We start from the raw sequence: 13,176 nt of genomic DNA on the forward strand, positions 1-13,176 counted from the left end.
AAAGGGTGGCAGGAAATCAGGGGACCGGTGGAGGTGCTTCCCAGGCCCAAGGCAAACCCCCATTCTAAACAAGGAGCACAACACACCAACAGGTGTTCAGGTTTATATACTGCACTCTAGAATCAGAGGGCAGCAAGACAGGGGTCTAAGGGTCTTCTAGCCAATCAAATGTCAAAGCAGTTAGCCAGTCTGTACAATATATAGGGTTTGGTGTGCAGAAGACATTATGAAGCAAAGTTTAATCAGCTCAGTCAGTGTGGATGAGTGTAGGTAAAGGTAAAAGTTCAATGTACATAGGAATAATGAAAATAGGAATCCTAAATTCTGCATCTTTGTACTAACCTTGACACATGATACAGTTCGTTCCACTAACATCTTGTAGTGTATCAAATTAATGTCTATAGATAAGGGGGAGACATGCAGTCAAGGTCTTGTTGACCAGAACTAATGAGGATTCAGGATTAGTCCGAGGGAAACAGAAGGGATAATTGATCCTAGGTGGCAGGAGCATTTAAGATAAAGAACAGGTTCGTGACACGACAACATGCAATATTTGATATATCTAGGGAGAAAGCAAACCAGTGTCTTGTATGCAAAAAGGTGGGACAAGGGAACCTTGAGTGAATCTTGTAGACTGAGTTATGCAAATATGCTGTCACCCGCAACTGCTCTCCTCTGCCATTCCACGAAGAATACTTGAAATGTGCTTCCTGGGGCTGTCTGGAAACCATAAGTGACAAGGGATACTTGGCCTTTTTTCTTGCATCTCAGTAGTTGAAGTGTTATGTTGTTATTCACTGCACATGTACTATGTAAACAGTAACTGTTGGCAAATTTACATTTATTATCTGTCTTATTAAAGATTATAGTGTATCATCAGAGCGCACTGCTTCTTAAAAGTCGTCCTTATTCATTTGTACATGACGAAAACAGTTTGGGTGGGTGCAGGGAACCAGTCAAACACAACTGGTGTCGTTCACGGGATATAAATCTAAAATGCCCGTTTGGAGGCAAGGGAGATAAAGTAGAAGGAAAGGGGTTGAATGGGGCGGAGACCAGATTTAGGGTAGTCAACGTCAATTGTTTCTAATGTAGCAGTAATTCTGAATCAGTGGGTAAGGCAGTTCTGTAAGAGGTGTTAGAAAGAAATTAATGTGTGTGCCAGGTAAAAATCTCTAGAGCCTATAGATCACTTGTATGTAGCAATCACTCGCACTAAGTAGCATTTAATGTTATAGCAGAGAAGTTTATTTTGACCGCAGTCCAAATATTTGGCTCGGGACTGTAGTCCCGCCCTCTCTGGTGACAGCTGCGCACAGATGCGTCAGTTGCACGTCAGAGCAGTAAAGCTGGATCTGGAAATGGTGGTCCCAGTGGCTGCCTTCGTGTAAACACGTTCCAACATGATCTATAGGCTCTGGAAATTTTACAGGTCACACAGATGAATCAGCACATACATCTGATCACATGACAGCTAAAACACCAGTTACATGACGTTATCTGCCGAGCCCTTTTAAACATCATTAAGGCCGAGGCAAGCTAAGATGCAGGGATAGATGCAGGTCACGTCATGGACATTATCCCATGGCGAAGTAAGTGCCTTAAACTCCTGACTCCACATGATTGGCAGGACCATTTTACAGATCTTACTGCAAAGGAAACTACTTGTTGTTTTCTCTCTAGTGTTTGACTACAGGGACCATCCCTCCCACAAATCCCTGTGATGCCTGTTTAATAAATAAGCCATGTAAGTAACTGACACGATTGCCACTCTGTGTGTGCAGGCTGTACACTCAATTTTAAGTTTAATTTTATTTCTTCATCTGTCTATTGTGTCTTTTATTAGTGACTTTGACAAATTAGAATTGACAAGTTGAGGGTCAATCACACGTGTTGGCGTGCTTTACCACTTTCTAAGGGGATATTGTCCCTGAACAATAGACCATCCAACATGAGATGCTTTTTAAGTTCAGGACTATGACGCTTATTCTCTCATTTCAGCTTTCACCATATCCAGGAAAGTGTCCTAAGTATAGCCTGTATTTTTGCGTGCATGCGTCCTTAAAATTGTTATGAGTGCATAGAAATAGGTTGGAATGCTCAACCACAACACGCAGGGATCTAATACAGAAAAAAAACAGGTCTTGAAGAAAGCCTATTGACCGTTAGGGGCACTTACACGGCTGAAACAAGTCCTTTTGATGTCAAGTACCATTAGATCCTTATGACATCCAAGACCTTATTCATTAAATTACAGTTTTAGGATCTATGCAGCAATTTTAATTCACTCACAGAATCCCTTGCCTTTCACCAAGTGCTCTGCTTACAAACATATAGAGCCCACCCAATCACACTAGATGATGTGGGTGTGGGTCCAATGATGAAGCAGGCCACAGGTGATACCTGTGGGGTGAGGACTCAACAAATCTATCCAAGAAATGTGGTGTAACCACTAATTTACATGGGTGCCAGTCAAAGATGTTGAAGAAAAAATATATATATCAGTGGAGGACAGGAAATGTTTGGTTTCTTTTTTTGTTTTTTTTGTTGAGAGTTCGTACACATACAATGTAATACACAAAAAAATTCCATTATAAATACATAAATATATTTAAACCATCGATGATAAAAAGTTTCTCCAGCATTTTACTAGGACGACAGGTCCGATGAGCAAGCCTCCCAAGGGTTCTAACAAGTGGTAAGCACACGATATAGTTACAATGCAATGAGAGCCCTTAGACTCTTGCCGCCCTCCAGGCCGCCACTGGAGCCCAGAGTCGTAGGCCCATTTCCCTTGTCTTTACTCCCTTTAACTCGTAGAGTGCTTCCTCAATATTATGAATGCCCAATATTCTACGTATCCACATTTGAAAGGTTGGTGCATCAATATCCTTCCATGCTGCACGGATTAAAATCCTCAGTACTGATACAGCAATAAAAACTAGAGCTTCAACCTCAATGCTCAAATTCAGTTTCACATCGCACCCAATGATTAAAAGAGTTGGGGATAGATTAATTCTAACATCTAGCAGCCCCTCTAAAAACACCTCTATTTCAGCTTTAATAATATTCAATTTTTCGCATCCATAAAACATGTGTATCATATCAGCTGGACCATTTCCACACCTTGGACAATTACTGTCCGCCTTTTTCCCCCAGGAAAATAGTTTTGCCGGCATGTAGTACAAGTTGAATAAAGTTTTATAATGTTGGGCCCTTAGGTTAGAGGAACGCAGAAATCTTTTATCCATCGCAAGGGCCCTGTCCAGATCTACTTCCGGGTCCCCCAGTTTAGTGGACCAGGCTGATTCCATCTTAACCATATCATCCATTGACCCTTCCATGAATATTTTATATATAACCTTTATTCTATGGCCACCCATCTTCAGATAGTCCAATAATTCACAACTCTTTGTCAGAATTATGCGAGGCCTTATTGCTTTGATACCGTTAACCAACTGTAGATACTTGTAAACTTGACAGCCCTGTAGTGAATAACGCAGCTTAAGATCTTCCAAGGGTCTACACTCATCCTTTTCCATTATTTGCCCCAGCGCAACAATACCCTGTCTCTCCCAGTACCGCCAAGGTCCATCCCTGCTCAAATTTGGAAACCGCGTCGAATTCCACAGTGGTGTTAGATGATGGTATCTGGGTATAGCTAGAATTTTCTTAACAATGGACCATATTCCCCATATATCTTCCAATATTTTATAACCCAATTTCTTATAATAACTCTTCTGAGTTCTCCTCAACAGCACACCTACTGCTTCGCTACCCAATGCTAGCTGGAAAATCGATGGTATATCTTCCTGTCTGAAGGTTGGCCCCCCTGGATGGAATAGGATTGCCATATCCATGAGAAGACATGCCCAGTGATAGCTCTTTAGATCGGGTAGCCCCAGCCCACCTCTTTCCTGTGGCAATGACATACATCTGCTTGATCTCCTTATTTTACCATAATGCCACAGAAAATTCATATATATGGCTTCTATTTCCTTTATGACCTTCTCTTCAATTTTAAAAGGAATTGCCCTGAATTTATATAAAACCTTAGGAAACAGTCATTTTAATGACATTGGCCCTACCTATTATCGACAAATGGAGTGAATCCATCCTTTTTAAATCTTTTTCCATTGTGTGCATGAGCGGTGAAAAGTTGTCCCTAATTATTTTTCCGGGTTCTGCATCTATTGTTATACCCAGATAGACGACAGAATCCACATACCTGGCATCCTGTTTGGCTATCTTTTTGGAGCATAATACTTGTGTTTTCCCCACGTTTAATCGATAGCCAGAAGAACTACCAAACTGCCCGGTAATATTAACTAGTTCTCTCATAGCAGACTCTGGGTCATTAGTGATAACTGCTAGGTCGTCTGCGTATGCGAGAAGTTTAGTCTGGATCCCATTGGTCACTACAAGCTTCATAGCAACACAATTCATTATTTGAGTAATTAGGGGATCGATATACAACGCAAATAGTAATGGTGAACATGGGCACCCCTGTCGCGTACCCCTTGTTATATTTATCTTCACGGATCTTTCACCCATCAACTGGATTCTTGCCGTTGGTGTGGAGTACATTGCCTGTATTGCCTGGCAAAATCTTGGGCCAAATCCCCTTTCCTCCAGAACCTTCCATAAGAAGCTCCATCTGACGTGATCGAATGCCTTCTCGGCATCAAGGAGGATCATCGCGACCCCCTCCCCCCTGGCAGCCCCGATGTCAAATAGGGTAATAGCTTTCCTAATGTGATCAGTAGTGCCCCTACCTGGGATAAACCCATGCTGCCAGGGGGAAACCAGGGTCGCAACAATCCTCCCCATGCGAGCGGCCATGATCTTTGCATAGAGCTTATTGTCGCTATTTATCAGAGATATTGGTCTGTAGGAGCCGGGGTTGGTCTTTGGTTTCCCTTTTTTGTGAAAAATCACTATATTAGTTTCTGTCCAAGACTCCGGTATTACTCCGGTGTTCATTACACCCTTGAACAGATCCAGGAGCATCGGTGTTGTTTCATCCCTTAGACTCTTATAAATCTCAAGCGGTATAGCATCTGGACCCGCTGCCTTCCTGCTTGCCAGATCTTGCAGGGCCTCTAATACCTCTGACAGAGTAATATCTTGTTCCAAAGAATCTATGTGGGCTTGTTGTAACTTTGTACCCATATCAGGCTAATTTGTATTTGGAGCCTCTACTTCCACCTCCTCCTGGTACAATGCTTGATAAAATTTTCTAAAGGCATCTAAAATTTCACTCGATTTATCGTGCGATTGGCCCTCATAATCTATTTGTGTCACTGTATTCTTAGAGGCCACCTGCCTGATTCGTAGTGCCAGCGCTCTGCCTGCTTGCTCCCCTGTTTCATATAGTCTGGATCTCTGCGACTGATATTCTGCTGCCGCTTTTTTAGCCAATTGTTTCTGGATCTCTGCTTTTATAGAGTTTACCCTTTCTAAGCTCACAGTAAATTGTCACCCTAAAATTATATCCCGTCTGTGTTGTGCCTCAGCTTTAATCAGTTTGCCCATCAAAAGTTCTCTTTCCTGATTATCCCTTTTCCAAATCCGAGTAGTGTAGCTAATGGTTTCCCCTCTTAGTCCTGCCTTGAAGCTGTCCCAAACTACACCCCTAGATGCGCTATACCTATTAGCATCAAAAAAAGCCTGTGACCAACCCGTCATATGTTTTATGTACTCCGCATCTGCTAATAGTTTCCTGTCGAAGGTCCAGGACCTAGGGGTATTTTGTGGTTTATTGATATCCATAGTTAAAACTAAAGGGTTGTGATCTGATATAATTTTTGGGAGTTTAATAATTTCCACCCTGCTTAATTGAGTGGCCGAAATCATAAAGTAATCCCGTTTTGTATATTTATTGTAAGGATGCGAAAAATAAGTATACCCAGGATCACCTGCCTCTAAATTCCCCCACACATCAGTTAATCCATGTGACTGCATCATTGAGGTTACCGCTCTATATACCCTCGGCTTCCTACCTACGTAGGGACTATCATCCGAAAAATTAGCTGAAATATTGAAATCCCCACATAATACTATAGGTGTCGGCCAATCTAACAATTCATTCTCTATGCGGCTGAAAACCTCCGAATCATCTATATTAGATCCGTACACCGAGCATATAGTGAATCCCAAATTCATTTCACAAATAGCCCACCTACCCATGGCATCTGCCTTGCACTGTTTCGCCCCCCCTAGACCAACCCTACTGATAATAGCCACTCCTCTTATCATGGAGGTCTGGGACGAACAAGACAACATTTTGTATCCTTTTAGATTGAGCCAATGTTTTTTCTTCCAGGGTAAGTGGGTCTCCTGTAGACATATGATGTCTAGACCCACCACGCTAAGATATTGCTCAAACCTACCCCTCTTTTTCCATTCATTTAAACCACCGACATTAAGAGATCCAATCCTGAGCTTAGGCATAGCTATATATCAGACATTGCCATCTCCTCAACCTGTCTAGATAACTGATATGTGCATGATAGAAATATAACCTTTGTTTCGAAATTACTCTTACGTTACTGAATACATTGACGCTACAAACTCCTATTTTTTTTTTTTTTCACCCACCTCCCGTCTTCCCACCCGCCCCCCCTTACTTTGCCCCCCTCCCCCTTGGGCACCACCCCACACACCCTCCCTGGCAAGGCGCGCAGACAAAGTCTGTGCATGTGATGGGTGCAACATAGCAGTGGACTCACAAAACCTACTAAATAGTGTAAATCAAAAAAAAACCAAAAAAAAAAAAACAAAGCCAATTCATAACTGTTAAACCTATTCCAGCACAAAACCTATAGCTGTTACCCACCGCCCTACCCCCAATGTATATACCCCTTAGTGCATGATTAAATAATTAGATTGCTTCAATTCCTATTACTATACAGAGTCCAGGAACTCTTGGGCTTTGATCTCTGAAGAAAAGTACATTGATTTACCCAGATGAATTACTTTGAGCTGAGCTGGATTTATAAGATAAACCTGGATTTTTTTGTCCTGGAAGGGCTTGATTAATTGTCGTAGCCTCCAGCGCCTCTCCACCGTAGTATGGCAAAAGTCCGGTCTAACGAAGAAGGTGATCCCCTCGCTGGTTCTCCTAGCGCCTGGTCTAGCTTTCTCTGCCACAGATTGTCTTAGGATAAAATTCCCAAAGAATATCAAAATTGCTCTAGGCTTATCGCCTTCTTTCGTGTTTCGGCGGATCTTAAACGGTGTCCGGTGTGCCCTCTGAATTTCCAGGGCCCAATTCCAGCTGGCCAGCTCAGGAAAGGCTTTCTCAAATAGGCTCACTATGAAGGCTTTAACATCGCCCCCTTCCCGACCTTCCGGGACACCCAGGACTCTTAGATTATTCCTCCTTAGCCTGTTCTCTAATTCTTCCAGCTTCCACTGGACATCCTGTGCCTGTGATCCGAATGTTTCCACCTTAGCCGTGGCCGCAGCAGCTTCATTTTCTGTAGCAACGACTCTTTCCTCAAGGTTCGAGACCCTGTCCCCCACACTCGCAGTGGCCTTGGATAGTTTCCTAACCACGCTTTTCATTTTCCTCATAGCGGCTTGAGCTTTCAAGCTATCCTGCCTGGTTTCCTCCTGATGTGCAATTATTTCATGGTGAATTGCCTCCAGCATTGCTCGCTGACTAGCCTCTTGGGTATCCTCAAAATTATGTTCTCGAATTGAATTGCCTTGAAGCATAGTCGTCGGCGAGTGGTCCCAGGCCAGCTTCGTCTGTTTTTTGGATGGCACATTCGTTTTAACCGCAGTAGTAACCAGATCCCCCTCTGGGTCGCTCTCTGTCTCTGGGTTACTGCCATCTATGTCCGAACTTTGTTCATCCTCGGACCAATCCGCCTCCTCAGGCACTGAGACAAAGCCCTCACTTGGAGTCTGCTCCTCCTCCCTTTCTTGCTCATAATTATTTGTCTGGAGGATATCGCTTGGTTGCACCGTTCCTAATTGAGCCTTATCGCGATTTTTTCTTGTGCTGCTCAAAACCTGCTTTAGTGCGGGGTAGTTGTCGGTACTGGTGTCTACCCGTATTAAGCTCTTAGTCGCACTTGCAGGGTCCTCACCCTGATCATTCTCCTCGCCTCCTGTCATGCCAAGAGCGCCCAGGTCTTGGGTAGAACCTTGGTCTTGGGTCATATTGCCAGTCAAACACTCATATTTTGGCTTACCATGGGTTCAGGCGGTTCTACATCTGCGACAGCCTCGCTTTCTGGAGCTCTTGTCTCCTTCTCTTTGCCAGCTCGGTTGAACAAATCCACAATGCTCAAATTTGCAGCGGCCAGCCTGGTCCGGACTGTTGGAGGTCTTGTTTCCTTTATGAATTCCTGTGTTTTCATTTTCCCTTTACCGTCCGCTTCGGTTTGGAAATTAACACCACCCGGACTCCCTTGCACATTTATACCAGGATCCGCGTTTTCCACCACCTTCCTTTTGGCAGACGCTTTCCCTGGATTGTTTGTTTTAGGAGGCATCTTACACAGCCGCCGCCTCTTGCCCGGTCTGCAACGCTTAGTAAACACACAGCCCGTAAGCTCCGCCTTGATCTTGATCATGATGCTCACTCTGGTGCCTCTGGAGCCACTGCGCCTTCCTGCTCCGTGAGCTCCGTGAGCTCCGCCTGCTACGGAAATGTTTGGTTTCTTTGTAACCTTCTTTCATGGATTCGGTATTTGGGAAAAGAAGGACATTTGGCCCAACATTTACTTCAAAGACCGCAAAGAAGCCCTTTTGAGGAAGATGTTGTGGCCAGAGGACACCTTTTGCATACAAGCCTCAGTACCAGCCAGCAGCTTCAACAACCCTACCTGCTCCTCCCATATTAGGCCTAGAGTATGAGCTTCCTAAAGTTCTGGTTAAAGGACATCTACAAATGTGGATGATTTCAATACAACTGTGTCTTAGAAGTCCCAGGATTCAGGATGTGTATTGCAGGCTAAGGATGCTCATCTGAGTAGACTACTGCATTCAACAGTCAAGAAAGCTTCAACTCATATGGTTTAAGGTATGACTTCCTGTGCCTCTGTTCAAGGTGAGTGTCTGTTTCCTTGCTCCTTCACCTGCTTGCAAAAACGTACTAAGGTCGAAAACCTCACTTCTGGGCATTTCATGAAACTGTACATTGTAAAGGATTGTCACCAGCTGGGAATTTCGTATCCACTGTTAGACCTGGCATCTTTTGGCATGTTTCCCCTGTCTTTTTGCTTTCTGACCTCCCGGATTTGACTCAGTTTTTGCTGGTTTTATGTATCTGCACAATGTCTTACTGCTGTTCAGTGTTTAAGTGCAAGAATCAATCAACAAGGGTTTTTATAAAGCGCGCTACTCGCCTGTGAGGGTCTCAAGGCGCTGGGGGGCTGGGAGGGAGGGGGTGCAGCTCTGGTAAATTATCTTATGGATTGGTGTTTCCATGTTTGGCATATCTGATTTACTAAGAAATCCCTAGGAAAGTGCGCTGAGAATGCCAGGGCCTGTAATTCAAATGCTGCTGGTGGGCCTGCAGCACTGATTGTGCCACCTACCCAAGCAGCCCTGAAATGGGGTTTCGGACCTGCCACTGAAGTGTCTGCGCACAGTTTGTAACTGCCATGTCGACCTGGCAAGGGCATCCACTTGCCAGGCCCTAACCTTCCCTTTCCTCACATGCAAGTCAGCCCTAAGGTAGGCCCAAGGTACCCCTGTGGGCAAGGTGCTATGTAGGTTAAAGGTAGGACATGTACTGATGTATGTGTGGCATGTCCTGGTAGTGAATTATAGTGCATTTTGTTTTTCTGAAAGGATATCTGTCCCATAGGATAGAACGGGGGTTTGCTCAGAACACCTTTTAAGCATATCTTCCCATTGGGACAAGATTGGGCAATGGAGTTTAGTATGCCTGGACTAAGAATATAAAAATGTATCTTCTAGTAAAGATGATTTTTATGTTCTGGGTCTGAAAATACTACTTTTAGAAACTACGCATCTTCTAGTTCAGACATCCTATTGTGCCTCTGCTGGGTTTGTGTATGGACTGTCTGGCTTTGGAATGACAAGGGCTGGGCATGTGCATTCTCTTCCAACAGCCACCAAGGGGGGCGGGGGAGGGGATCGGGGGGGGGCGGAGTCGAGGTGTGTCCTACCTTTCCTGGATGAGTCAGGGCTCGGCTGAATAGACCTGGTCTGCATTTAGAGTAGTGGGAGGATATTTCCTTGCACCTCAATGGGCCTGGTCTGCTATGGACAATGCGGTCTCCACCTCCTGCCAGGAAGCCGGGCCAGAGAGGAAAGAACTGGTTTGGGGTGGGCACAGACACTCTCTGCCCCAAAGAACAAAAAGAAATGCAGTTTTCATGTTCGGGCCGAGACCTTTAGAACTTGCTGGAATCAAGGAAGCTGCCGAAAAGAAGAGCTGGAAGTACTACCCCTTTGCTGTGTTGATGCTTTGCTGGCTTGGCCTGCAGTTGCTGCTCCTGCCTTATTCAGTCAAAGGACTGAACTTTCTTTACTTGTGAGGAGTATCTCCAGGGGCTTGAAGTAATACTTGCCTCCTGTTCTGAAGTCTCAGGGACCGTAAAGACTTCTCCGATCTCTGGGTGACTCCTCTGGAACTGTGGTTTCAGATGTCACAGACGGGGGAGGGCTTGGGGGTGGGAGAAATGCACCCGACTCAGTCGCTGGCTCTGTGGCCTGAAGGCACCACAGAGGGCACCATCCCCATCTCGCATCGCAACCCTAATCTCACCCACGATGACGACCGCCACCAAGCCACCGCTTGCAGCATAACCTGTGGGCACCACACTCCGCACCGCCTCACTCTACTTCACCATCCTGGTCTCAACGACACTATCGCTGCACGCTGACCACGACTTCCGTGACCTCATTGTGGATTGGGAGCACCGCTCGTAAGTCTCACAACACCTCATGCCACACCGCAGTCCGGACTCATCAACGCCAGCTCCCCGTAACTGCCTCTGTTGCCTGCACCATGAACTGTGTGCACCACCTTCACTCCACACCGCAGCCCTAGTCTCACAGAGGCCGCTGGATGACCGCCACAGAGCCGCTGCCTGCACCATGACTTGAGGGCATCTCTATGTCGCATCGCAACCGCGCGGTTGCCATAACCGGCCTGCACCAACGTGTCGGACGCAACACAAAAGGTACTGTTTATGAGTCTGTCGTCACCCCAGACAGACACAGTCGGACAGAACTGTTGGATTCTGTTTTTTACAGCACAGCAGTAGAACCGGACGGAGCTACTGACTGCAAGGAACTGTGTTTTTAAAGTATACTTGCAAAGTGGATATTTATTAAGCATTGTATATTGATTTTTTGTTGTTTTGGTCTTGATTTGTATATATCAAAATATTGGATATTTTTCTAAACTGGTGTTGTGTCCTTTTTGTAGTGTTTTCACTGTATACTGTTGGTTATGTGCACATGCTTTACACACTGCCTCTGAGATAAGCCTGACTGCTCGTGCCAAGCTACCAAGGGGGTGAGCAGGGGTTATTTCAGTAGTGTGTCCCCCTTATCCAGACTAGAAGGAAGGGCCCCTACTTGGAAAAAGGTGCAAAACCGTTGCCAACAAGAGACATCCATTTGTAACAACCACAGATATCTATGCACCCATGTAAAAGTGAAATACAATTTCTTGCATAATTGACAATTGCACCTATTCCAGATTAACCACAAACATTGACATTAATTGGTGCTTTGTTATTTTTTGCCTTTTATGACTTAAAACGTACAATTAATATAATTGATTCACAATAAATAATTTTTGCCATTTTGCCTAATTAGTTTTAAATATTTCTCAGTTTTATTGCTTTTTTTTGGTACTGCTTAAAACATATATTTGACAGGAGAAAAATCCCACAGCTACTAGTGACAATAGGACCAAGGATTGAGCAAAGTTTTCTCATTCAGTGTGTCTTTTGACCTAGCAAGACATTCCATTATTAGGTTGGTGAGTTATGAGTTCCCAAATTAATATTTCAAACTCTCAAAATTTCCGTTAGCAGAAAGGGTTTGGGAAAGCATTAGGACTAAATGGCACCCTGTTTGGGAAATAAATTATGTGGTAGAAAGCTAGAATAAGAACTTGATTACCTTAAGTCTTATATAAAAAAACATACTTAAGTCAGAAAACACAGATTCTATCAATTACTTCAGTCAGTTGTGCATTCTCCAACTGAGAAAAGAAAATGTATCCTTATGTAAAATCATCCTGTTCAGGGACAAGATGAGAGCAAATCTAAGAAAATGTAGCTAGAAACAGAGTAGATGCAGGAGGAAGGCATGCTTATCAGAAGAAGCAAGGGGAACCAGAAGAGTTTGGTATTACTGGATTTGAAAAGCTGTGTCCACAGAATTGATGTTCCCCAGATATTTCAAGATGAACATGCATTTCCTCAGGAATGACAAGAGCTTTCCCAACTGACAGATGATACTGTGCTCAAACAAAGCTCATTAGACTACACCAATTATTCATTGCTAGTGACTGGAAATAAAAAATCATGAGCTAACAATAACTGGCCAAATTCCTCCCAGGCGGCGAGTCACCTCCCCCCACCCTCCCAACTTTACAACTACGTCCCTCTTAACCTCTGACATACACCAGTGACCACGTGATTGGTGCCTTTATAGGTTGCAGTCCATTATAACATAACATTTATACATATTGCCAATTTCATGCTCCACCATAACATTCTGTTGACACTTATATTGTCTTTGCATTTATGGTCCTTCTAGTCCATTCTTGTTTATGGGAGGACACTCTCTGGGGCGGGGCCTAACCACCTGGGCCATTGTTTCTGGGGTGTTTAGTGTGAGAAGTTGGCCTGTTATATGATGCTCACTAGTTCTAGTGATCACCTTGTATCAGTCCAAACAACCCTTATGGTGATTGGTTGTAAGTCAACCTTATAGACCAGCTATCCTAATGGTAGCATGGACAAAGCAGTCTTAGGCTAAACTCTTTTGGCAATGCGAAGCCAGCTGTTTTACCACAATATAACCCCTTGAATACCGGATGAAAGGATGCCACACAGGTTGTTATGAAAATAAACAGTATATTTATTAATAACAAACACCTCTGAACTCTTTATGAGATCAGAGGGCTAAGCACATGACAATCTCTTAGGAAAAATACGATAAGTTGCA

The sequence above is a fragment of the Lissotriton helveticus genome, chromosome 6 (assembly GCF_964261635.1).
Source record: "Lissotriton helveticus chromosome 6, aLisHel1.1, whole genome shotgun sequence".
Lineage (NCBI taxonomy): Eukaryota > Metazoa > Chordata > Amphibia > Caudata > Salamandridae > Lissotriton > Lissotriton helveticus.